Genomic DNA, 26,840 nt, shown 5'->3' on the forward strand with positions numbered 1-26,840 from the left:
CCATACTAGAAGGATGATAAAAGGAGATTGAGATGGTTGTATGGTTTATTATTGTCTGCCGCCATCTGCTGGCTGTATTGAAGTAATTCAAGCCATCCTGTGTTACTCCCATAAAACATATAAGAGAGGAAATGTATCTTCTCTATCTTCTTCTTTGAGCAGCAGAGCTGACAAGAGCAAAATAGTTTAGAGGCTTACAACTTGCACTTACATTTGTAAAATTTCCACTGAAAAGTTGCGTTGACCGTGTTGCACGTGTGTGTTGTGGAATTTTGTTCGATCCATTGATTGGTTCCGAGGCTCTACAAAAATACTCTCCCATTAAAGGCAAAGTGGGCCAGACCAGACCATACATCAATGTACCAGACAGGTACAATGTCTAGGTGGAAACAAACTAAATGGCCAAACACCCGCCCCACAGTGAAGTGGAAAGCCAATGATGTGGCAGAAATTTTGAGGTGGAATCTGGGGTGCCAGTCAGATTGTAGGGGTGGCACTTACCACCCCGGCCACCCCTTTAAACAGAGAGCAGCACTTATGAGGGGCCATCAGGGACATTATTCACAATTACCTCACACACATACAAGTGAAATGCTCTCACATTCACTACTGAAATGCTATCATATAAACTACTGAAAAAGTATAGACTCACATACTATTCTGAAACCTCAGACACTGTTGAAAGCTCTCATATACACTACTGAAATGCTGTCAAAAACAATACTAAAATGCTCTCACGCACAATACCGAAAGCTCTGCATAAAGCCCCAAGAAGCATTTCTGCCATAGGGGGCAAATATATATTTAAACAAGGATTAAATGAGGTATTTTGATGGCAAAATTGTCTGAACATGGCAACAGATAGCTCAGTGGGTAAAAGCCATTTAAATAAAATGGATAAAAAGGACCAAAGTACTGAAATAAACAATATAAAAGTTGCCCACAGCAGCTCGAAAATAGCTGTCGCAAACCCCTGCTAGGTCCGTCCAGCCCGGCTTCAGGCTGCCGACCACTGTCCTCACGATAGCGGGGAGAAGGGGCTTAATCAGTGTGGTACAACAATCTGATCTACCCCTGTTAAAGGTCCCATGACATGGTGCTCTTTGGATGCTTTTATATAGGCATTAGTGGTCCCCTAAAAATGTATCTAAAGTCTCTTTCCCAAAATTCAGCCATGGTGCAGAATTACAGCCACTAGAGCCAGTCCCACAATGAGCTTTCCTTAGTTTGTGCCATTTCTGTGTCTGTATCTATTGAGGAGGAGAGAGGGGCAAGGTGGAGAGTGGGAGTGTGGCCTTGATCAACTGCCACTTTGCTCGTTTGAAAGCCTCTCTCTCATAGGTGGGCCAAATTCTCTGTGCGGGCAAAGCAGAGAAAGGGGAGGTAAACTTGCTCCTTATGACCTCATAAGGAGCAAAATTCCAGATCAGCCCATCTGAGCTTTCATTTTCTCAAAGGCAGAGCAGGATACCCAGGTCTCGGTTTACACCTATTGCCATTTCTGGCGACCATGGGCAGGCTGAGGGAACGCATATTAATGTTAAAAAAAAACCTCAAAGTGAAATTTCCATGCCATGGGACCTTTAACAAATTGTGATAGATTAAATATATTGTCAGAAAATGAGCCATTAAAGAACGTAAGAAATTGGCCGCACTCAGAAACCAGAATCAAATAAATATGATTTCCAGAATTTGTATATTCAGAATTTTAAATAAAGAATAACTTTACCAACTACACTTTCACTTTAATTATGCAATCTCGGCAATAAAAATGAATGTCCACAGTGTCCCTGATAAAGTGACAGTTACTCACATTTTTATTATCACTCCTGGTTAGTATTCAAGAAAATGTCCGCTGCCTTACAACCTTGCACTGCAGCGTCTCAAGTCAAACAGAACAACTCTGACTTGTTAACCCACACCACCCCCTGCTATATATCTGATGTACTACTTGTTAAAACCACAGATTAACTAATATTTGCCAAATATGCAACGCTTCGATTAGATGTTTTGATGGTCGAATATTCAAATAGTCAATTATTCTGTGAAACCCCGACTGTATATGGTATGTGCCTTGGCCACCAGGATCCCATATTTTCCAGTATGAACTTGGAGTCTAAAATGGAAAAACTACGATGGCAAAGCTCCATCACTCCATATTTGGTCACAGACCACCCCCTCAGACATATACATATGGTTTGAACCAGCTGGCCTTAATCCCTTTCATTCCCATCAAGTGACAACAGTTGGTTTGGTAGGTGAGTTTGGTTTGATCTGTGGTCAGTAGATCAAGAGTAAAAAAAAAATGTCCACAAACACACACACACACACACATGCAGGGGATGGAGAAGATCCTTAATCCCAGTGCAGTATAAAGCTGATGACAGAGGATTTCATCGGACATAATCGGTCAGACAGTTAACCAGGCAGTCAGCCTTAGAAGCATGAGAAACACTTCACAATTAAAAACCTAACTTTAATATAATAAATAGCCTGTAGTTATCCGCACAACATATTCCATTTCATAAAGCAAGTTTACCAAATAAGCAAGGCTTAATACGGTTAGTCTGACTCATTTGTTATTTGGTTCCATAAAGCAAATTTTACTATTTGAATTTATGCTGGAGATTAACCTAGTCCAGGGCAGACTAACTGTCAGGCTGAGTTGCTGCTTAACCAGTTCCTGTAATACTGACCTGACGGGAAAGCGATGATTTTACCACTAACAATGTATTTGACATTATTAACCACTATCAGTTAAAACAAACTTAAGTTTATAGACAGACAATCAACTTAAATAGATAAGAAACGATAAGAAACGAAAAGAAATGAAAAATAAAATTAATTTCATTTAGCGGAGAGTTTGTATGAAGGTTATTCACTTTAAAGGGGTGATAGAATGATTATATTGGGTATAGGGAAAATTGCCCGAATGCTATTTTATGGGCCCATAACTACCCTGTGAATATGGCCCTATTTGTAACAAGAGCTTTTCTTCCAAATATGGTATGAACATGAATATTTAGATAGAGCTATTGGTTTGAGCGAACCACATAGAAACACATTGGAGACTCAACAGCAGACCCATATTTCAGACACTGCAATGTTTTGTTACTAAATTCACTTCTGAGATGAAATCAACTATATAAAGTATGCGTCACATGGGCCGTTTTACGAAAATGTATGGCTAATTGCAAATTTGGTAAGACGTGTTGGATTTTAGGAGGTCCGCACAGTCTGACGAGACAGCGGCAGCCCCGCTGCGCTCCATACCCAGGAGAAAGTCACCGTTTTTTGGGTTAGCTACTGGACAACCGGGGCTCAGATTTGTGTCGGATTTAAATTTAATGCATTTTTGTGAATATGAGGGGTTTCGTTAGCTGCTACTGTCCATTCAATCCTATGGGTAGCTAAAGATTGAGGCTAGCTAGCTACACTTTCGTCATAACTATTGTTGGGGACCAAGAAGCTGGTTAAACATTGATTTGGCTCAGATTGAGCTGACGGCAGAGACACAGGGAAGGCAAGACAAAGGATCTTGGCCTACATGTGAATCCCAAAGCCACTTTCACCAAACTCCTACAGGCAGAGTCGCCAAGATGGAGGTTCTACCTTCAACACGTGTGGGACAAGGCAGACTGGTGGTGAGACAAAGAACTGCTTCACACCTGTGACAAAGTTGCAGTTTTCCCATTGGCCGTCGGGCCTTTGAATGCACCACCCCGCCACCAGGAGGCGGAGGAAGAATAAAAGCTGTCGGCTTTTGTGTTTCTTGGCTCTTTCCACGGTGATTCAGGTCACTACAGGAGGCACTCTAGTCTGGGCTAGCTAGCCAGCATCACCTCGCTGGTTGAGTTTTGAACTGGGACAACTTTATATCGGTCTGATATACAAAGGGGATCCGAGGAAATACTGGCCGAGTATTCCCTCATCTGCAGCGGGTTTAATCAGCCTGGATTCAAGAAAAGGACTGCGTTCTGTTTCTTGCTTGTCGACCTGGATCACGTATCGTCCCCTGCTCTGGACGAAACGGATCGTTAACCTCTGGCAGGAGATTAACTGACAAACAACGCACAGTAAGGCTGTACACAGTTCTGGGCAGATGTTAGAACTATTGCATTTTGGTTTGTTTATTAATGAGCAAAGGGTTCGCTACCGCTTGTGTCATTAATGTGATCTGATTGTAATCATGTAATGGTCCATATATGATTATTTCTGTGAATGTATCAATAGATCACGATACCGTTGATTATGTTGTGTTGAGTAGCTTGGTAAAACTGTAATTGCTACCTGCTTAATCACGCCTTTCACAGAGTTTTAATTACTGTCTGCGAGAAAATCGCGAAAATCAGCTGTTAGCCACTGGAGTGGTTATAGTGATGTTTCCCTCAGCAAAACAAAAGTCTCAGAGTCTGTCCTAACTACACGTTAGGCCAGACCTCAGTGGCTGAGGGGGACTGGGTCATTATCGATAACTAAGATCAGAGTGTTTTTCCCTTCTTTACCCTGTCTCCTTTTACTAATTATACACACACACCCATACACCTACACGGACACAAGCTAGCTGGTAGCTCCCGAGCTAACCGTGCTAGCTTCACACGTGGAGTCGGCATCACCTTGTACAGAGCTAACACATGACCTAGCATACTAGGCTAAGCGTGCGCATTGCCTAGCAACCCCCTCGGATTCTTCAGCCCCTCCTTGTGCACGCAGCACCACTACCGCCCTCTTGAGGCTAAATAGTTTTGTGCAGCTCACAGGAGTAGCCATTTTGGTTTTTGTGTTAGGACTACATTTTGACACCGCCCCTCCTCTTTCTCACACACACACACACACACACACACACACACACACACACACTTTGTTTTTGCTTTGTTTTGGTTGTGATATTGTAAAAGATATACAAGTTTATTATTGAAGGATTATTGATTAGCTACTGATAATTGTGACGTTAATAAATCTTATTATGCTTGTGATTATTTGTGTACTTGTTGTAATAATTGCTGGTCGATCAGGTCCGTGTTTGGATTCACCCCTTCCTTTATTTCCTTTTTAAAGGATTATCACAGAAATGAGACTGTTCCACAGTTTGATTATTGGTCCCTGACTTGCAGGGTGGTGCCCCATTTTGATTGTTTGTCGATTTGATAAAGTTATTAATAACCATATTCATAACTTTATTAATATTGATAAAACATCTTTGATAATTTGCCAATGATCAAATCTGTATCCTACGAGAATCCTACACTATAATATATTTAAAGTTTGAATTTTGTCTCGTCACTTATATAACAGCTACCATAAGGTCTTACAAAGCTAACACTTGTGTTGGATTTAAATTTAATGCATTTTTGTGAATAGGAGTTTTGTTAGCTGCTACTGTCCATTCAATCCTATGGGTAGCTAAAGATCGAGGCTAGCTAACTAGCTAGCTAGCTACACTTTCGGCATAACTATAATATATTTACAGTTTGAATTTCGTCACGCCACTTATAGAACAGCTACCCTAAGGTCTTACAAAGCTAACGCTTGTCAGATTTAAATTTAATGCATTTTTGTGAATAGGAGGGGTTTCGTTAGCTGCTGGTGTCCCTTCAATACTATGGGTAAAGATCACGGCTAGGTGCAGGCCCTGGACCTCCATCAGGGCCTCGGTATTTAGTAGTCCAATAACCCAGAAACGGTGACTTTGTGCTTGTGTGGAGCGCCGCGGAATTCTGGTCGTGATGGAGATCCATTTTGCTCACAGCGAGCCAGGGTCTATGAATGAGGACACGCCAGGTGGCGAGGCAGCACCGGCCGCTGTCACGTTAGCCTGCTGAAATACGACACACAATCGGACAAAATTTGCAATTAGCCATCCACTTTCATAAAACGGCCTATATTTGATTTCTACATAGTTGATTTCTTGCATAAAAAGTCTCAGAAGTGAATTTAGTAATTAAATAGCGGACCTCTGGAGATCTGCGTGACCTAGCTAGATTCAGAAGACTAAGCTGACCTCAGGTCAGTGGTGTAGCCTCTGCAAATGTTGGGGCGTGACAAAGACTAGGAGTTGGGACGTTGACGTCAACTTTTAGCTTTGTCAGCAGCAGTTTCAAATTTTGAGATTTGCAGAGGAAAGGGGTGTCAATGGGATTTTGAGGTTCTATGTATGTCCTATTTACCCTCCAAACTGTTGTTTTTCAACTATGACAAAAATCGGTTTTGCATTCTATCACACCTTTAAACAAAAGAGAACTGGGACAAAAAAACTTGAAGTTTACAGATGATAGAGAGAAATTCTTTGTCTGCTCATAGCCCTTTTCGCCCACAGAAGTCTTCCTCATGCTTCTATGTTTTTGGGACAGTAGAATACAACGGCCAACCAAGGCAAATGCTTCAATGGCCCAAAACACGTCAGGAGAAACGTGCTGCAAAGACAGAAATTATGTCAATTCAAAAACCCATACGAAAAGTTAAAACAAATATAACAACGAAGACACATGCGTGTCAGATCTGTGCACAGCACCTAAACAAAAACACTGACACATCACCAACAGTATGATAATAACATCCAAAACACAAGATGTGTAGTGGTCTCTAAGTGTTTTTTGTGTTTTTGTTCAAAATATTGTTAAAAATTAGACAGCAGAGAACAGAAGCCAGCAGGCAAGTGTTATTTAAATAAACTCCTGGTGTACTTACAAACTTTCCAATCCATCGTTTTATGAGTACATAACCTATTTGTACTACTGTAGAAGTTTGGTATCATTTTGGGCATTATTAGTGGGGTAATGTACAAGATAAACTCTTGGATCCATTAGCGCCTGCACTAAGCTGATAACGCTAACTCTCCCAATGTTTGACCCAAGTGAAAAAAGCTTCTGGGGGGTTGTTTGGCTCGAGGTCATGGTGCAAAGGACCCTAGGGTGAAATTACTCAGAACCATCACTTTAAACAGTTCAATGAGTATTCAAATATGTTCATTCATTTTCAATAGATGTTCAAGATTTTACAGTATTTTTTGTATGTTTGTAGAAAAAAGGGATCTAATGTAATTACGATTTATGGTATTGTAAATATTTATATATATAAATATAAAATATAATATTTAAAACCTATTTGCTAAAAATGCAATTAAAAAAAAAATCTTAGTTTTCTTAGTAAATCTATCTTTTTAGGATGATTAAACAAAATATTTGCTCAAAATGGATTAAATATAGGAGCCCCTCATGAGAAGAAGCCAGCCCCTGGAAGTGGGTGAGCCTGTCTGTCTCAGTTTTTCCCTCCCTTATTAATTCATGATGGTGCTTTGATGCATCAAGATAGCTTTGCTGTATAGTAGCTGAAAAGAGAAAGAAAGAATGTGGGGAAAGATAAAGAATAAACATCTAAAAAAAGCAAACATGCAGACAGAGACATTATTCTGCATCTGTGTAAAGGTGCAGGACTTTTCCATCATTGTATAGAAAGCATCTCATCAAGCATCTCCAAGTCAACACATCTGTCACTCCCCTGCTTCACTTCCTCATCTATCCGTTCCTCCCTCCCTGCCTTCTTCCATCCATCCATCCCCCTCCCACCAGCCACCCATATGTTTCTTTAATTCCACGCCCACCCCCATCCCCATCCCCACCCCCACCAGTCTGCCAAATGGCATGGTCTTGCAGTACTGCAGTACAGAAGTGGACTGTACCATTGTGCATTTAGTGGGTGGATGGCAGCAGGGAGCAGTGCTGCAGAGAGAGGGAGGGAGGGAGAGAGAAAAAGAGGCTGGCACTATCCTTTCCTGCCCTAATCCGTCAGCTATGTCTCTTGTGTTGATGCTGGTTACAGACACAGTAAGAAAACTTCAGACTAGAATTTTAAGGCTACGAATGAATTTTAAGATAGATTTGTTGTGAATCCTGGACACCATCGATTGGATGTGAACTTCAGTTTGATCTGTTCTGGTAAGAGAAGTGATTTTCAATGCAGTTTAAGTTTTTTGTGTTTTTGACTTGGTTTGAAACCAGATATTCAAAATGATGATGGTGGTGTTCTATTGTTCTATGGCCCAAATAAGTGTAATTCTCAGGCTGAGCACAGTAGATAATAAACTGTTATTACAGATCAGAACATTTGCTCCAATAGTAGACCAGCAGATTGTACTGTATGAAATACAGAGAAAACACACTGTAAAGAGAACAAACATTGTCAGGGCAGTCAGTTGAAAGTCCTTAACAAGGTGCAAATTAATTTGGGACCTACATCTATTAATAACAAGCAGGAAACATGAAAGCTCATATTCAGCAGGGATAGCTTGCCAACAGCATTATGTAATCAATGCACACACACATCTCACATTACATTTTTTTTTTCTTGCAATAGGTATACTCCATTTAAAAGCTTGAGCATTTTTACAAAGGGTTAAGGACCTTTGTTATGGCACTGTTGACGTATTTGCTGGTAATAATGGTAAAACATTTAGAAGGAGAACAAGCCGGGCTTTACTCTCTGGGTCCTTACTGTCTTCTATAACTGATCTATGACAAAGCAGCTTGTATAGTAATAAGCAGGGGCGGCAGGCCAACATAGGGCGCTAGGGCACCGCTCTCCTTTATTATTAGTCATTAATAATAATAAATTATTATTATGAAATAAATTATACAAATTATCAATATTTGTGTGTTTGGAATAAGTAATGCACCCAGTATAAGTCCTCCAAACCATACAACCACATTGGTCATTTATTCCTACCCTAATACAACCTATAGGAGCATTTCATAAATGACCCCCCTTGCGGTGGCAGAAAATTCAACGCAAAGGAGCGTTTTCCATCCTCATACCTAAACATAACGGTCGCTAGGTTAGGTTAAGGCAACAAAACTACTTAGTTAAGTTTAGAAGATCATTCTTTGGGTTTATATCTGTACATTTGTTACATTACTTCACTTTTGGTTATAATGGAATAACCACGAGTTCCTTCCTGAGAGCTTAGCCCAAGACGATTGTGTTTGATTTATAGAAATGCAAATAACCCAGAGCGTTTTCTTTTCCCTATCACAGAATGCATGTATGACCTTACCTCACAGTGCTGTGGAGATAGGCCTGGCAATGCAAGTTGACTGAACTCAAAACATCAGCATTACTGGCTAGACCTCAAATTTTAGTCTGGACCATTTTAGTCAAATGTCCACATTTACAAGATGGATTGGCACAAATGCTGGCACCGCCAGTCATGTTTCCCATACAATGTGTATCCTAATGACTATACTATATATACTATATACTAGACTATACACTATATAAAATAACTTAGAACTAGACTTTTAGTCTTATTTGATCTGAAAAATGTTCAATGTCATTGCCTTCCAAAACCGAAATTACCCACTCAGACATCTGCCACTGCTACAGTTAACATTTTGGCAGAAAAAAACTACCTGGTTAGGGTTAGGCATAGATTAGGCTAGGATAGGGTTAAAACTCTCATGGTCATAGTTAAAAGAAACCAGTGTTAAGTGGAGAAAACAAACAGTGAGCTCTCCTTTCAAAATCACACACCTTGCTAACCGATAGGTAGATCAGTAATCCATCACAATAAACAGCATTGTGTCTGCATTTATTTTAAGTTATATTATGTAACACACCCACTTCAGTGCCTCATGTGCGCAATGCAGCCAACTCAATTAATTATTGCATCAAGACAGGAAATAAATACCTCAGGATAGCTCTGATCTCCCTCTCCCACTACTGCAGTGTTGTCCCTGCTCAATGGACCTTTTTCACAGCAGACATTTTTTGACTTGTCATGGTAGGAAAAGCACAGCTGAAATTGATAACCTTAACGATGGCTCAATTCCATCAAGTGTCCCAGTAAGCTATTTCAGTGAGTCAGCATGCACAATACCAGGGCCTCTCCTAAGTGGAATGCAGCCATCTTTAATGGTTTTGAGTACACCTGTGCTTTTCCTGCTATGACATAGCAAATACATTTCAGACCGACAAACATTGTGATGGGGTCTATAACCTGCATAAAACATAAATTGCATAAATGCTGAAACGCTTTGTAATCAATTTCAGCATTTTCATTTGGCAAGTAAACTAAATGGTAAATTTAATCACAAGTGACAGTGCAAATTATTATATTATCACATTTTGTCTAATGAAAGAACGACAATAAGTTCTCAGCATTTAAATTTGTCTCTCCATCTCTCCCGTGCACAGGGCGTTTTTCAGTTCAACAGACAACACACAACTTTCCATCTGATTGCGCACAGCCACACCAACCTAAAAAATAATTTGTTATGTTCAAATGAGTCACATAAATAAAAAAACATTTCTGATATTATTATAGCGTATAGCGGGACACAGCTTTTAAAGTTATTTCTCGTCATTTCATTTGATATTTTACACATATGAAAGGATAAATACTGTACATACAGTACCTTTGTGTAAGTTATTTGTTAAGTGCATGTGAGTGAATATTGAATTGCAAATGAGTTATGTGTCATTCATTGACTCGATGCACTGTACTGCCATTCTGCAAATACGTAAATTTGGCTGCGGAAAGTACCTAAGCTTCTCCTGTTGCATGGATGTATTATAAGAACTGGATACATCATTTGAGCAGTTGCTCAGTGGCACACAAAGCCATCATGGAGCCAAAAAAAGAAGATCAGCACTACTATTGCATTGTGCGGCCCATAGAGCAAGTGCTCCACTAACCTTAATGGGGATTAAATGATTTAATCGTATGGCTCTTCTAGACTTTCCAAATGTTATCAGACCGAATGGATCCAAATCTGATAGTGAAACAAGTCATTTTACAGGGGTTGGGATACAAAAAAAAAATGTATCCACTAATTCATGATCAGTAAGTCTATGGGAAAAAAAAGTATTTTTGGGCCAGATGACATCACGTGACAGTCCGGGAGTAAAGTTTGGCCCTATATTCAATTTGTTTCAAAGCCTGGCACACTTCCTGTGGGGCTGTCCTGATGACTGAAGGGGGGTGTTTTTGTGAAGAAAAAAAAACAATCTTTTTGGTTTTCTAAACATTTTTCCATCATTATGACCATAATGCGCAGAATGTGCAGAATAGGTATTTAGGAAAATTCAGGGCAGGAGGGAATCGGGGATATGGCGGTTCTAGTGTTAAGTTATTGGTTGGCTGATGCCTTTATTTTATAAAACTTGTGAAAAACATAACCAGTTACACCTTAGGGTCCCTACAATTTAGGGTAGAAATTAGCACTCCACATTGTATTTGTATTTAAATATATATATTTTTTTAAATGAACTGACTCAAAATAAGTTTTCCTTTGACATGTTAACAGCTTACATTTGTGTCTCTTCCCTGTGCTGGTGGGGAACCCTCTTGTTCTGAGGCAGAGAAATAAAGTGAGAATGTGAGTCCTAAGGTGGTGTTCATTGATAATTTGGCCTGTAATAAGACCTGGTCGAGCCCTCTTCTGGTTTTGGTCAGTTGCACGGTAATACATGTAAAGACCTTTAAAATAACTTTGCTCTTACACCTGTATTTCAAAACAAGAATAGTATAAAAATGAAAGCAGGCATGTTGAGTGTGAGAGATTATACCTCAAGGAAGTCTCTGCAAACTGAATTTACATGAGGAACATGTAAAATGGAGGATTTGTGGTAAACATGGAAAAACAATGACATGGTCCTTTAAATCCAGCTGGTTGCTCATATTTGATGATGCTGCTGTACCAGAGTGCAGCTTACGTCTGCTTTGATTTGATACAGTAGACTGCACTCTACCTAAAGTATGTGTGTGTGTGTGTGTGTGTGTGTGTGTGTGTGTGTGTGTGTGTGTGTGTGTGTGTGTGTGTGAGAGAGAGAGAGAGAGAGAGACTGTGTGGGGGTGGTCTCTTCCTGCTGTAGATAGGAAGGTGTTGCATTATTAATTTTGTCTGAATGAATGGGCTGACTGTAGCTTTCTCTCCAGCTCCCTCTCCTCACAGCCATCACTTTTTCAAATCATCAAAAACAGACTTCCTGTCAAAAGAAGGTTAAAGTATAATAAGCATCTCCACTACCTAGCAGAGGAGTGTTCACTGTTTGGCTCTCTTAGTTCACAGGCAGCGGAGTGTTGTCTAGACTAGAGTCTGTATAGTGTGTAATGTTTCCTGACTCTGTAATGTTTGGACTGACCTTGAGGAGTGGATTTTGACCGGTGGAACCAGCTGTAAATTATCAACCCCATCTCATAGGAATTATAAAAAACTTTTAAGGAAATGTAATAATGTATCTAGATTATCATTATTAGATCCCAGAAGAAAAAGTTTTGCTTTGTTTTCTGCTCTGTGAAAAATTAGGTCCGGTTGGAAGTTTTTGGTGATGCTGTGTTCGACAGGGGAGTTAACGATAGTCTTGGCTGACGTGTTATGTAGATTAGTCTGAATTAACATTTTCAGGACAATTGCCTGACATCTATCCGGCGCTTGGCTAAGGTGCTTTGCTTCCTTCTTGGTTGCTCTGCCTGGTTGTAGCGCTATCCTATTACGTGCAGAGGGAATTTGAAAGACAACCGTTTTTCCCGCCCCTCAGCTTGAGCTCCGTCAATGGTGAGTTCCCAGACCCAACATCTTGATGTGGGTCTGGCTTGTCAGGCTAGTGTTACTCTGCACTTGTTTTTTGATTATTACAAATTTTAAAGCAAAATTATCATCTTAAAGTAGAAGATACAATATACTGTTTCTCACATCATATAAATTATAAACAGGTATGTTCCATTCAATTCAATTACATTTTATTTATAGTATCAAATCATAACACGAGTTATCTCGAGACACTTTACAGATAGAGTAGGTCTAGACCACACTATAATTTACAAAGCCCCAACAATTACAGTAATTCCCTCAAGAACAAGCAGTGCGACAGTGGCGAGGAAAAACTCGGAAGAAACCTCGGACAGACCCAGGCTCTTGGTAGGCGGTGTCTGACGGTGCCGGTTGGGGATGCGATGAACAGTGGCAGTAATAGTCACATTAATAATGGAACAGTGACTTCAAATGGTAGTCGTAGTAGTTCATGTCATATCAGTGCGCTGCAGGGCATTACAGGATGTAGCGTGGCCCAGCAGAGCATGGATGGACGTAGAAGGAAGCAGCAGGGTTCAGCAGGACGCAGCATGACATTGCAGGGCACCGCAGAGCTTAGCAGGGAGTGCAGCAGGACCACGGCGACAGCTGCAACCAGGATCTTGGTGCCAACGTTCTCCAAGGAAATACGCTGGGTGAAAAAACATAAGGACTCTGGGGAGTAAACTCCCCAGAAGCTAGGATTAATAACAAGCATTTCTGGGGCGGGATGCACACACATGGTAATAGAAAGGGAGAGGAGAGAGCAGCTCAGCATGTCAAAGGAAGGAAGTCCCCCGGCAGTCTAGAACTATAACAGCGTAACTAAGAGAGACAGGTCATAAGGAGAGGTAGCCTGTTCGGGCTTGAAACTCTCCCCTGCCGGATCGGGCTGTGCTGGCCTGCCTCCCTCTACTTTTGTTATATTATTAATCTAACGACTATGAAGAGAAGCATGTGGGCCTGGTTAGGTGGATGCTGCAACTCCTCACTCCCTAACTATAAGCTTTATCAAATAGGAGAGTTTTAAGTTCATTCTTAAATGCAGTGACAGTTTCTGCCCCCCGAACCCAGATTGGGAGCTGGTTCCATAGGAGAGGAGCCTGATAACTGAGGGCTCTGGCTCCCATTCTACTTTTAGAGACTCTAGGTACCACAAGTAACTCTGCATTCTGGGAGCGCAGTGCTCTAGTGGGACAATAAGGTATTAGGAGCTCTTCTAGATATGATGGTGCTTGACCATTTAGAGCTTTGTAAGTCAGGAGAAGGATTTTAAATTCAATCCTGGATTTTACAGGAAGCCAATGCAGAGAAGCTAATACAGGAGAAATATGATCTCTTTTCTTAGTTCTTATGAGAACACGTGCTGCAGCATTCTGGATCAGCTGGAGAGTCTTAAGGGACTTATTTGAGCAACCTGACAGTAGGGAATTACAATAGTCCAGCCTGGACTAAATTTTTTTTTCAACATCGTTTTGAGACAGGATATTCCGAATTTTGGCAATGTTACGAAGATGAAAAAAGGCTGTTCTTGAGGTTTGTTTTAGATGGGCGTTAAAGGATATATCCTGATCAAAAATAACACCTAGATTTCTGACAGTAGTGCTGGAGGCCAGGGCAATACCATCCAGAGTAGCTATGTCTTTAGATAATGAGGTTTGGAGGTGTCTAGGGCCCAGCACAATAACTTCAGTTTCGTTAGCGTTTAACATCAGAAAATTATTTAATTTTAATGCACGCTTGAAGTTTAGCTAGCTAACTGGTTTCGTCTAGTTTGATTGACAAGTATAATTGGGTGTCATCCGCATAACAGTGAAAGTTAATTGAGTGTTTCCTAATAATATTACCAAGAGGAAGGACTTTAGCGTACTTGGAGGATTTATCATTAACATTAACAAATTGAGATTGATCAAAGAAATAGGACTTAGGTGAGTGGTCTTGAAGAAGATTCTTTTTTTCTGTCTCGGTATTGACTGTCTCTCATTATACCTTCGTTCTTGACTTGGACTTGAACTTTTTAGGATTCGGTCTTGACTAGTCCTGGTCTTGGACTTAACAAAGGTGGACTTGACTACAGCCCAGCTTAAAATGTATCTTGGGTAGCGAGGAGCAAAGAGGCTTGTCTGACGAGCTATAATCAAGTATATACCGGTGTCTCCTTTTCTGAAGTCTTTTCACCCTTGGCTTATAAAGAAAGATGTGGGTAACACACCAAAGAGAGAGAGAGAGGGAGAGAGAAATGCAAGGTATTTGAATTCTACATACTGTGTTAAAAATGTGCATAACAACTGTTCTCTACTGGTTGAAACCCAGCTATTGCAAATGAATTTTGGTATGCAACGAACTCATATGTTATTAAAATCTTTATTGATAAATCATCACATTCATAAGGGGTGCAGTTGTTATGGTTTTGGTATTGTGCCTTGTATTCTCTTCTATTTCTGTCTTGTTTGTATTGTTTGTTTTTCTGTTTCCTGTTTTATTGTGAAAGTCTGGTTTTCTGTCTTGTCTTATCTGGTTTTACTTCCTGTGTTTTCCCACCCTTTTTGATTACTCTCCCTCTCCTAATGTGTTTCATCTGTTGTACAGTACAGGCCAAAAGTTTGGACACACCTTCTCATTTAATGCGTTTCCTTTATTTTCATGACTATTTACATTGTAGGTTCTCAGTGAAGGCATCAAAACTATGAATGAACACATATGGAATTATGTACTTAACAAAAAAGTGTGAAATAACTGAAAACATGTCTTATATTCTAGATTCCTCAAAGTAGCCACCCTTTGCTTTTTTGATAGCGCTGCAAAGCCTTGGTGTTCTCTCAATGAGCTTCATGAGGTAGTCACCTGAAATGGTTTTCACTTCACAGGTGTGCATTGTCAGGGTTAATTAGTGGAATTTTTCCCTTTTTAATGGGGTTGGGACCATCAGTTGTGTTGTGCAGAAGTCAGAATTCATATTATGGCAAGAACCAATCAGCTAAGTAAAGAGAAACGAGTGGCCATCATTACTTTAACAAATGAAGGTCAGTCAGTCTGGAAAATTGCGAAAACGTTGAATGTGTCCCCAAGTGCAGTCGCAAAAAACATCAAGCGCTACAACGAAACTGGCTCACATGAGGACCGCCCCAGGAAAGGAAGACCAGAGTCACCTCTGCTGCTGAGGACAAGTTCATCCGAGTCACCAGCCTCAGAAATCACAAGTTAACAGCAGCTCAGATTAGAGACCAGATGAATGCCACACAGAGCTCTAGCAGCAGACACATCTCTAGAACAACTGTTGAGAGGACACTGCGCAAATCAGGCCTTCATCGTCAAGTAGCTGCTAGGAAACCACTGCTAAGGAGAGGCAACAAGCAGAAGAGATTTGTTTGGGCCAAGAAACACAAGGAATGGACATTAGACCAGTGGAAATCTGTGCTTTGGTCTGCTGAGTCCAAATTTGAGATCTTTGGTTCAAACCGCCGTGTCTTTGTGCGACGCAGAAAAGGTGAACGGATGGATTCTACATGCCTGGTTCCCACCGTGAAGCATGGAGAAGGTGTGATGGTGTGGGGGTGCTTTGCTGGTGACACTGTTGGGAATTTATTCAAAATTGAAGGCATACTGAACCAGCATGGCTACCACAGCATTCTGCAGCGACATGCCATCCCATCCGGTGCTGCGCCAGATGACCTGGCATCCACAGTCACTGGACCTGAACCCAATCGAGATGGTTTGGGGTGAGCTGGACCGCAGAGTGAAGGCAAAAGGGCCAACAAGTGCTAAGCATCTCTGGGAACTCCTTCAAGACTGTTGGAAAACCATTTCAGGTGACTACCTCTTGAAGCTCATCAAGAGAATGCCAAGAGTGTGCAAAGCAGTAATCAGAGCAAAGGGTGGCTACTTTGAGGAATCTAAAATATAAGACATGTTTTCAGTTATTTCACACTTTTTTGTTAAGTACATAATTCCATATGTGTTCAGTCATAGTTTTGATGCCTTCATTGAGAATCTACAATGTAAATAGTCATGAAAAGTACTGGCCTGTACTGTATCACCTGTTCCTTGTTTTCTCATTACCTCATGTATTTAACCTTTGTGTTCCCTTTGTCTCGTGTCAGATCGTCTTGTGTTTTGCCCGTCAGTTTGTGTCTGTTTGTGTCCTGGTCCGTTCAGCGTGTTGTAGCCTGTTGCCGTTGTTTTTGATTTCTACCTGCGTGATTTTGTAAGTTTTCCCTCAGAGTTTTTCCGTGTGCTTTTCCTGTCTCTGTACTGCCGTTTTCTGTTAAAATAAATCCTCAAGCTCAAACCATCTCCTGCCTGCCTGCCTGCCTCCCTCTGCATTTGGGTCCACTATCTTCCGCTAATCATCACAGAAGTATGCCGGAACGAGCCAGAACGCCATTCCGGCACCTTCGATTAACTAGTTAATTAATCTAATTCACTTTCATACATCAGTGTATCCCGTTCCTTTAAAAAAAGGTCAAATATCCATTCCGGTGTTCCTCTATTCACTCTCTGCAGCACAACGCCGTGAGTAAATGCTAACGACAACTGTCTGTGGTGAGTTTGCATGTCTGTAATAAAAGCAGGACAGTCGCACACTTTCTGGTAAAGTCCGTTAAACAGATGCTACAGACGTTGTCGGTAGCCAAGGGGGTAAGCCAGCCTCCGCAAAGCGTACCTACTATGGAGCCATTTTGATGCTAATAAGCCATCACCTGCTGTTAGCATTCCATTGACTGCTATTCATTTTGGCGTCACTTTGATAGCGAATAACTTTACATCTGAAGCGTTTAAAGACTCTATTTGTCCAGTGTTCATTTCTAAAGAAACACGAAAATGTATAAAAAGCTCCATTACCTTGTATCTAACGATTGTGTCATAACCAAGCGACTTACTGTCGTATAGTAATAGTAATAGTAATAATTAGCCTGTGCCTATGTTATTTCCGAACATATACCTACGCTCTCTGTCTGTGCAAGATTCGGAATGATTGAGATTTCTCTTGGCACAGCTACCAGAAGACTTACAACTTTCAGACAGGTTGCACACGTCACATCTACGTAGTCAAGATCAGTTGGAGGCTGCGCAGTAACGCTCAGCCATCACCGGAAAAGTGCTTCTAATAGACTTCACTGCTCTCCGTTGCAAGTCTACGGCGTCGCTTTGTCCATTAATTTTACCGTCTATGTCGGTAGCCTACCAGGTCACAAACAGGTTGAAAAAACGAGAGTAACAGGTGAATTAGAAGTGAGGGTTTTTTTTCACAAACAAACAAGGCACAAGGCAAATTCACTTCGAAAATAGAGCTTTTGCCACGGGTCGAACATAGAAACCTAGATAAAAATAAATATTGAAATTAATATTCCTGAAGTGTCTCAAGTAAATAAAAAATGTAAGGGCTTTCTTGTCAGTTCCAATGACTTAGCTATTTTTTTTTTTCCAATTTTGGTGTGGTGTTGAGTAGTTGTAAAAAGTCAGCTCTTTACACAGATGAAAGAAAAATAACTTAGAAAATATGAGCCTGAAGAAAGCCCTAGTGCTTTCCTCTCAGACCTTTTAAAAGCACAACCAAGGAAGCCTGAGGAAGGTTGTTCTTCATTATCATGTTTTCATGTACTGTGTAAATGAGGTTGGCATTCAGAGGGTAAAGAAAAGGCTTAAATTGAACTTGCTGAAACCTGCAGACACCCTGCTGACTCTGCAATCACATTCATTATGTACTTTATTAGAAGAGACAGTCAATACAGGCTGATGAAGTTGGATCCGCCATGTGCCAGAGATAGACCGATGGGGTACAGACTGACTCGTTCTGTCCAGATTTTAATTTCCTGCTGGCCACCTATCAGTAACCAAACAACCTAAAGCTGGACCTTTACTCATGACCATTCAGCTGTCAATTAAATAATGTATCACTGCTGAGTCATGACAGACTTTATTTTTTCATTTATCCTCTCTATTCTCTCATTCTCAGTCACCGTTTCTTGGAAGTCTTGCACTCATTTATAAAGGACAGTATACAATACAATAGACGAAAGATTGCTGAAAAAAGAGCTTGTCACAAAAACGGAGAAGCTACTTGACTTGCTACAGTTTGCTTACAGAGCTAAGGGGTAGAAGATGCTATGGCCACTCTGCTTAACCTTGAGAGCACCAAAACACACTAGAATTTTATTTGTAGATTTGTTATCTTTAAAGGAGAATTTCTGCCGATTTTTACCTGAATTTTCATCGCTAGTTATCACCGAGTACTGTCGATAGGAAATAATCGGTGTTAGCAAACTGGAGTTGCTGCAGCTAAGTTCCCAGTTAGCTAAAATGCCAGTTGTGGTGGCATGTTCTAAAGAGTGCCTTTGTGCCCCTTAACAGACACAAAATGCAATTAAAATTTCTGTGCAACATGAACAGGGCCCTTACGTGACAACAAGATGTTTTTTTAACTCAGACATTGTGAGGAAACCGTTTCAGTTCGTACTGTCACCTACCTCTTTTCAATCGGTTGCTTCACCAAAAGCCCAGAAGAGTTGATTGCGGAGGTCATGCCTTTGCGACGAGCAGCGCCTGTTTTGCCTTTTGAAGTTTAATGTGGAGAAAACCCTCATGACCATCTTCTACAAATTACATATTGACTGTCTTAAACTTTTCTATTTTTCTGCTGGTATGAAAATATGAGCGTAACGGCCAAAAACTGTCGAAAAGAAGAAGATTAGTAGCAAAATTCTCAGTGTTCAACAAAACAACCTCACTGACCAGTACAATAGACTAGTGATTCAAAAAGTAAAATCCATCCTGTCAGTGTCCACCCCCTTCACTCCAAGTTTCAGCTACTCACCCACTCATGAACTCAGGTCTGGCCAGGGCTGAAGGTGGTGATGGTATGCATGATGTTATTAATATATATTACTCAGTGCACCACCTTATGTGGCTCTCCTTCTTTTGTTGTAATGTCTCTAATGGTTTTGCATGTATGCCTTGCTGCATCATAAACGGCCCAATATCAATAAAGTAATGCACACATGAAGTCACATGTCATTGTAGAGGAGCTTAATCTAAAACTTTGGTGACCGCAAGGGTGCAGTGCGATCCGCATGAAATCGCGATGCATCTAAAGCTGCCTACACGTGCTCAGTGGTAAATCCCCTCTGCGCTGGCTGTTTTCCTATGGGAACAGCGGAGACAACTTGGAGGAAATTCTGCACTTAAAGTTCAAATAATTTCAACTTTAATTGTCACCAAGTCAATAAAAAGGATAGAAGCAAAGTTGCCTGGTTATTCCAGATGTTGGAGCAGGGAGTGGAGGGGACATGCCACAGCATCCTCTGTCCTTTGTTTGGCCCTATAGACAGACTGATGGGATCCAATTTTTGCAGACATTTCATAGCTATGGTGCGACTGGTCAGTGGTTGGGTTCTGAATGTCTTACTTTTAATAACTGCGTGGTTTGAAACAGTTTGTTTTAATAGTGTTTTTTCATAGTACATTTTTTTTTTGGAACAAATTATTTTTGCCTCTGACATTGTTTTGTCTCAAAATTTAAACCAGTAGTTGAAATATCTTTGAAATGTGTCGAGTATTGAGCTAGAACGCTGCAACAGGTAGCCATGAACCTGGCTGCAATGTAATCATCATGTAATCATGTTTTTGCCATTGACAGGCTCAGATTGTTATTATAGTGTCTGAGTCACAACATTACAGAGCTAGACCTTTTTGATAAAGAGTAAGATCTAAACTTGGGCTGGTGTAAAAAAATTGGTATACCAAATTTAACACTAGATGTCGAACTTGTCTCAGCCGCTCCCGAGGGAGACTGATGAGAAAGTTGACAGTGTAGTGACTCTAGACCACATGGTAGTGGTAATGCAATAACCTCTTTGGTTTAGTTATTTACATTTTGTCTCATCTCTTTTAGCTCATCTCTTTTCTTGGCTTGAAATCCTACATGTTTCCATATCGGCGGTGCAGTTTTCTTTGAGACTAACTCTGCCATATATCATCTTGTCACCCCAAAAAACATATGAACTTTCTAGTAAACAAACAGAACATGCGCCGTTCCCCCTCCCACCACTACTAAAATGTGACTTCCACATTGCGCAGCTCGGCTCGGAAGTAAAGTGCGCAGCATAAACAAACCTAACAATTATTTAAACATTGTCATATTGCTTATTACCAGTGTACAAGTCTAGAAAGGTAAGCTACCAGTTACTCCACATTAAATGAAGCTTTGACTTAAAGGGATATTTCACTGCTGGAAAGATGAATATGTATTAAATTGGCTCATTTATGTAGTAGAAATGTGAAAACTTTTTAGAAGTTGATGCCTTCTAGACCGAGAAAAGCCAGAAAATGTATTTTTTGCTCATGTGGATGAAAGACAACAACTCCCAGAATGCACTTGCTTCGCTTCCCTACGAGTCCACTCCCAAGCCACGTCATCCGGTATCAGACATAGACAGTGAGGCAGTCAAGTCAAATGTTTCACTGTGGCTCAAGTGGTGTTACATATTTAAAATATATAAAAATGACATATGAAACAGGCTACATTTAGTGCACACACATTATAGGCTCCGTAAAGTTCAGCTAACGCATTGGTAGCATTAGCGCTTGGTGGGATGTAAACATTGAGTATAAACACAGCCATGAATTTGCGTGGAATGTAGAATTGTCTGCATTAAACAGTCACAAACTTCACCAGCGGTTAGCAGTAGTTGGATAAAAGCACCCCATTTCTGCACCAGTCCATGTCCGTGTTAACACAGCCCACCTACACAAGTCTTACCCGACAGAGCAGCATCTGCTCGGAAGGCTAGCAGGCCTGGTAGCTGGATAGCGGAGTCCGGTACACTGTTGTTCAGCCATGTTTCCACAAAAACACAGCAGTCTCTGAACTTGCGTTGGGAGTTTCGTTGAAGTTGGATGTAGTCCAGTTTGCTGTCTAATGAGCGGACACTTGCAAGCAGGATGGATGGGACAGGTGGCCGGCTAGCACTAGCTTTCTAGCTCAAACTCCTGCCCTCGTTCCGTGTTTCCGCCTTCTCGCACACCCCTTTCGACAGGGACGGACTGACAATCCGTGTGTTCGGGAAAAGTCCAGAACGGCTGTCCAATCGACGGCCGTCGGCACAAAAAATGTTTAATAAAGCGATATTAACAGCCAACAGCAGGGGGCGCAAATACAATCACTTATATGCTACGTGTAAAAATAAAACTGAAGAAGAAGAGTAGGCCTACATCATTAGACGTGAGTTAATTTCACATCAGCAAGAGGTACTGGTAAGTGCCATGAGCAGGACACGTTATAATAGGCTGCCTTTATCCCTATATTAGCGAATTGTCAGCAATCAACATGGGTGTGTGCATCATGATTATGAAAATGATCGTGCCATTTGTGCTGTCAAACTTAACGTGTTTAATAATTTCTGTTAGGTTAATTTGAAACATTAAACGCGTCAGAAATGAATTGCGGGTTGACCGCGATTTCACTTGGTTGTATATGAGAGGTTGAGTGAAGACTATGGTATTGAATTAAATACGAAAACATTAGGCATGCATTGGTACCACTCTAAAAGTGCTAACCAACAGGGAAGGGGGCTAAATAATTCACCAAATTTAACCAAAAGTTTAACCAAAAGACCCTAGCTTGCACTTTCTGTCTGTCTTCCATCAGAGTGCAGTTTTTCCTTGTCTTTCATATTTGCGTTTACTATTGTGGAACTGGCAAAGACCTGGTGGTTGTTTGTGAAAGCTTCACAGACAACATTGATAGGGCCTAGTCATTTTCATCATTTCACAGCCTTAATATGAATCAAAAGTGTAACATGAGATTGATAAAATATTAAATAGGTTATTCCATGCTAATTCTTTAACACAAAGCAACACGTTATATACATTTATATTTGAATAGTTATAGTATATAGTAACTAACACTCTCAGTGTAGTTTTGGTATAGGCCTACAGTATGTCTAATCCCCATGTTCAGGTACAGCAAGTAGCCTACTTTATCTCTGAAAGTGTTGTCAGTAATACTCTGTACTGTTTTATAATTACAAGTTTGTGTAATTTGGAGTTTCTGTAGCCAGTGACATTTCATTATTTGTATTTTATTTTCAATGCAGATGTAATGATATTGTACATTTTTAGTTTTTATTTCAAGGCTTCAATAATAAACACAACCCCAATTATCATCATTGGTTTTGAGATGCTACTCGCTGTGAATACCTTGTCTGATAGGCTACAGTATTGTGGCATAGTATCAGGACATCCTGGCTAGTGTCTTCGTTAGGGGCAAATGGCCGGATGATGGGCCTATTTGGGAGAAAGTCCAGGGCTGTTTTTTAGTCCCAGTCCATCCCTGCCTTTCGATGTCCCCTTACCTGGCTACCGGCATCGAGCGACAGCAGGCGAAGCTTGCGTAGTGTGTCGAGTATTCCGTCTGTCATAAAGTTTCCTCCATATTCTCCGATCTGTACCAATGTATCCCGGTGGTACACGTGCGGTAGATTGAATGCATATAATTGCAAGTTTGCTGCTGTAAAGAGAGAGCCTGTTAGCTAAGCTTCAAGATTGCTGACACTCAACTCGCATCAGGTAGTGACAGTCCCACAGGCGAAGCTTGCGTAGTGTGTCGAGTATTCCGTCTGTCATAAAGTTTCCTGCATATTCTCCGATCTGTACCAATGTATCCCGGTATACACATATGCGGTAGTTTGAATGCATATAATTGCAAGTTTGCTGCTGAAAAGAGCGAGCCTGTTAGCTAAGCTTCAAGATTGCTGACACTCGACTCATCATCGGGTAGTGATAGTCCCACCCCCTATGGGGTTGAAAACATGCGGAACTAGCCAGTAGTCCATAGCCTCTGGGCAAAAATGCCTCAGAGGACGCTAAATGACGATTTTTGCATCATCAGAGGCTTTTTTCCAGACCCATAATACAGAGAAATCTAGTCTCGGGGGGACATGAGGGAGGGAAGCACAGTCATTTGAAAATACTACCGGGTTTCTACTGATACAAAGCTTAATTCTAATCGGTGAAGTATGCCTTTAAGCAATGAAGCTTTGACTTAAGCACTGAACGTCAGCCCCCCAAATGAATGTAGCAAGCAACGTGGCAATAGTAATTTATTACATTGGAGCTTCTTTTTTTTTTTTTTAAATCAATGTACACAACTTGGTTTGGTTATCAGTGATCCTCAGCAGTTTTTTTTTCAGAAAGCTCTGCTGGGCTTGAGCTTCAGAATGCTCGGGGATATGTAGCTTGCTTGGATGCCGGTTCAACCGGTTAGCATGAAATCAAATCGGTTTAGCCGTGTCCACCAACCTGACCGGGGAAACCAGAAATCGTCCCAACTCTAGTAAGATTTTTTTTTAACCATAAACCACTCCGAAATCACCATTGTCAAACTCACTAGACTCCATTTAATTAAACAACACGTTTAGCATGTATAGAGCCAGCATACTTTTACATGTAAATGGAAAATTATTTAAAGTGATGGTTCAGAGTAATTTTACCCTAGGTTCCTTTGCACCATGACCTCGAGCCAAACACCCCCCCAGAAGCTTTTTTCAGCTGAATAGCTTAGCGCAGGGGCTAATGTATCCGAAGTGTCTCTTAACATTACCCCACTAATAATGCCCGAAATGATACCAAACGTCTACACTAGTACAAATAGGTTATGCACTCATAAAATGATGGATTGGAAAGTTTGTAAGTACACCAGAAGTCTATGTAAATAACACTTGCCTGCTGGCATCTGCTCTCTGCTGTTGTTGTTGCTGCTGTAAGACGAGTGCTTAGGGCCGTCTACAAATTACAACACCGAAAAGAAATGCAACAAAAATATTTTTTAATTTAACTTATTTTTTAAAGTAAGTGCTGTAGTATAACTAGCAGGAGACAAGTTATAATTGAGGTACGTTTGGAGACATTACCTTATTTAATCATTAAATTAATAAATATTTTTGTTGCATCTCTTTTCGGTGTTGTAATTTGTAGACAGCCCTAAGCACTCTTACTGCCCGGTAGTAACAGCAGCAGCAGCAGCAACAGAGACGAGAAGCCAGCAGGCAAGTGTTATTTACATACACTTCTGGTTTACTTACAAACTTTACAATCCATCATTTTATGAGTACATAACCTATTTGTACTAGTGTAGAAGTTTGGTATCATTTCGGGCATTATTAGTGGGGTAATGTTAAGAGACACTTCAGATACATTAGCCCCTGCGCTAAACTATTCAGCTGATAACGCTACTCTACGCTAACTCTCCCAATGTTCAACCCAGGTGAAAAAAAGCTTCTGAGGGGGTGTTTTGCTCGAGGTCATGGTGCAAAGGACCCTAGGGTGAAATTACTACGAACCATCACTTTAAGAATGAAATGAATTAGGGGTCTATTTGAACCAAACCAGAGTGGTGAATGTGGACAGCTTTTGTTTTCACATGTATTTTTGTAGCGATTTCAGGAACGTTTCATGTTAAACAAAAAGGGTCTTAGTCTTTGACAAAAAGTTTGACCTCTGTAGGATCCTTTCCATAATGTTGTCAAACACTTAGAATAATAATCTGACCAGTGGCAGTCAGTGGCAAAACAAGCACTTTTAGTAGACGTTAAAGGGGTGATAGAATAATTATGTAGGGTATTTCACACGATTCCTTATGGTCTCCTAATGGGAGACCATAAGGAATCGTACAGATTGCGGCTAGTTAGCTTCATTTTCGGCGTAATTAGAGTATATTTACAGTTTGAATTTCGTCACGCCACTTATATAACCTCTACCTCAAGGTCTTATAAAGCTAACAATGGTGTCCGATTTCAATTTTATAAATGTTTGTGAATTTCAGAGAAATTCTAAGAGGAGGCTAGCTAGCTCTCATTGATAGAGCTACATCCAGCCGCAGGCTTTATCAATGAGACTCGCGGACAAGAGGTGTTTATTTCACCGATCGTTTGTTTAAATAACTCAACACATTATAATTACACACATTATAAGATTAACTGGAACCTGTGGTAAGAGATTGCTGGCGTAACAAGCTCGCTGACCGCGCTCTCACTCGCACACACGGGCCATTTAGCAGGAAGAGGGGAACTGCAGGCCCTGGAGCTCTGTCCAGGCAGCGGCGTTTGGTAGTCCATTCACCCAAAAAACTGTGACTTTGCACGGGTATGAAGTGCTGTGGGCTACCAGCCGTGACGGAGCTCACTCGAGCTCACTCGAGCTCACAGCAGGCCTGGGTCTGTGAAGGAAGGCAGGCTAGGCGGCGAGGCAGCAACACAGGCAGTACCGTCCGTTGGACAAAATTTGCTATTAGACATACATTTTTGTAAAACGGCCCATATTTGACCTCTACATAGTTGATTTCTCGCATGAAAAAGTCTCAGAAGTGAATTGAATGGTAAAATAGCAGATGAACAATGTATACAATTTCTGAGATCTGCACGACCTAGATTCAAAAGACTGATCTCAGGTCAGTTGTGTAGCCTATGTAAATGTTGGGGCGTGACAAAGAGAGAGACTAGAGCCAAATGAGGAGCAGCCGCCGAGTTGAGATTTGCCCGTTTTCAGAGGCGGTTTCAAATTGTGAGATTTGCAGAGGAAAGAGGTGTCAATGGGATTTTGAGGTTCTATGTATGTCCTAGTTACCCACCAAACTGTCATTATTCAACTATGACAAGGTAAAATCGGTTTTGCATTCTATCACCCCTTTAATTGAAAATGGGCAATTGCCCAATAACGTTACATTGTAACTTGTTTTGCCACTGTAGTGGTCTTGCTCAATACAGGACCAGTTTCAAAGAGTGTTGTTCCCATCAGCCACTTAGACACAAAACATAGGAAAATAGGGTCCAGGTTGAAAAAAAAAACTAAGTTACCCTTTAACCGACAGTAATTAGACTTAACCAAGGTGTTCTCATTTAGGCCTACTTACCTTACTCCAGGACTCTATAGTCACTGACTAAGCCAAATTTAAGCCATGTTCATGAAAGCTACGTAAATGTTCTAGTTTAACTAGTACACATTAAGGCCTACTCTTGGCATTATCTGAGTCCTGCCAAGAGTTCCCTATCTGAGTTTTATATTATGTATATAAGTACATATCTTGCTGTGAAAGTAACCTGCAGTAGTATCAGAGCAGAGTTAACCAGTACAACAGAGGGGAGTGACAAAGCAACCGTTGAATAAAGAAGTGGGGCATAAACGGAATTGTGTAGTACAAAGTGGAGCAATATATCCAGTGGCCATCACCCCAACCACTAATGGTGTACTGCTGTTAGCCTAATGGAGCAATGGTCTGTC

General features: G+C 40.8%; 1 protein-coding gene across 1 annotated transcript in view; it reads left to right on the top strand.

The window, feature by feature from the left end:
* Nucleotides 1-7,761: 7,761 nt before the first annotated feature.
* LOC114560612 (synaptic vesicle glycoprotein 2B) overlaps nt 7,762-26,840 on the top strand; it is a 157,421-nt gene continuing 138,342 nt past the window's right edge. Inside the window, exon 1 of the mRNA XM_028586111.1 lies at nt 7,762-7,934. The gene's annotated coding sequence lies outside the window, so the exon portion shown is untranslated. The remainder of the gene's footprint in view (nt 7,935-26,840) is intronic.

This window comes from Perca flavescens, chromosome 8 (assembly GCF_004354835.1).
Source record: "Perca flavescens isolate YP-PL-M2 chromosome 8, PFLA_1.0, whole genome shotgun sequence".
NCBI lineage: Eukaryota > Metazoa > Chordata > Actinopteri > Perciformes > Percidae > Perca > Perca flavescens.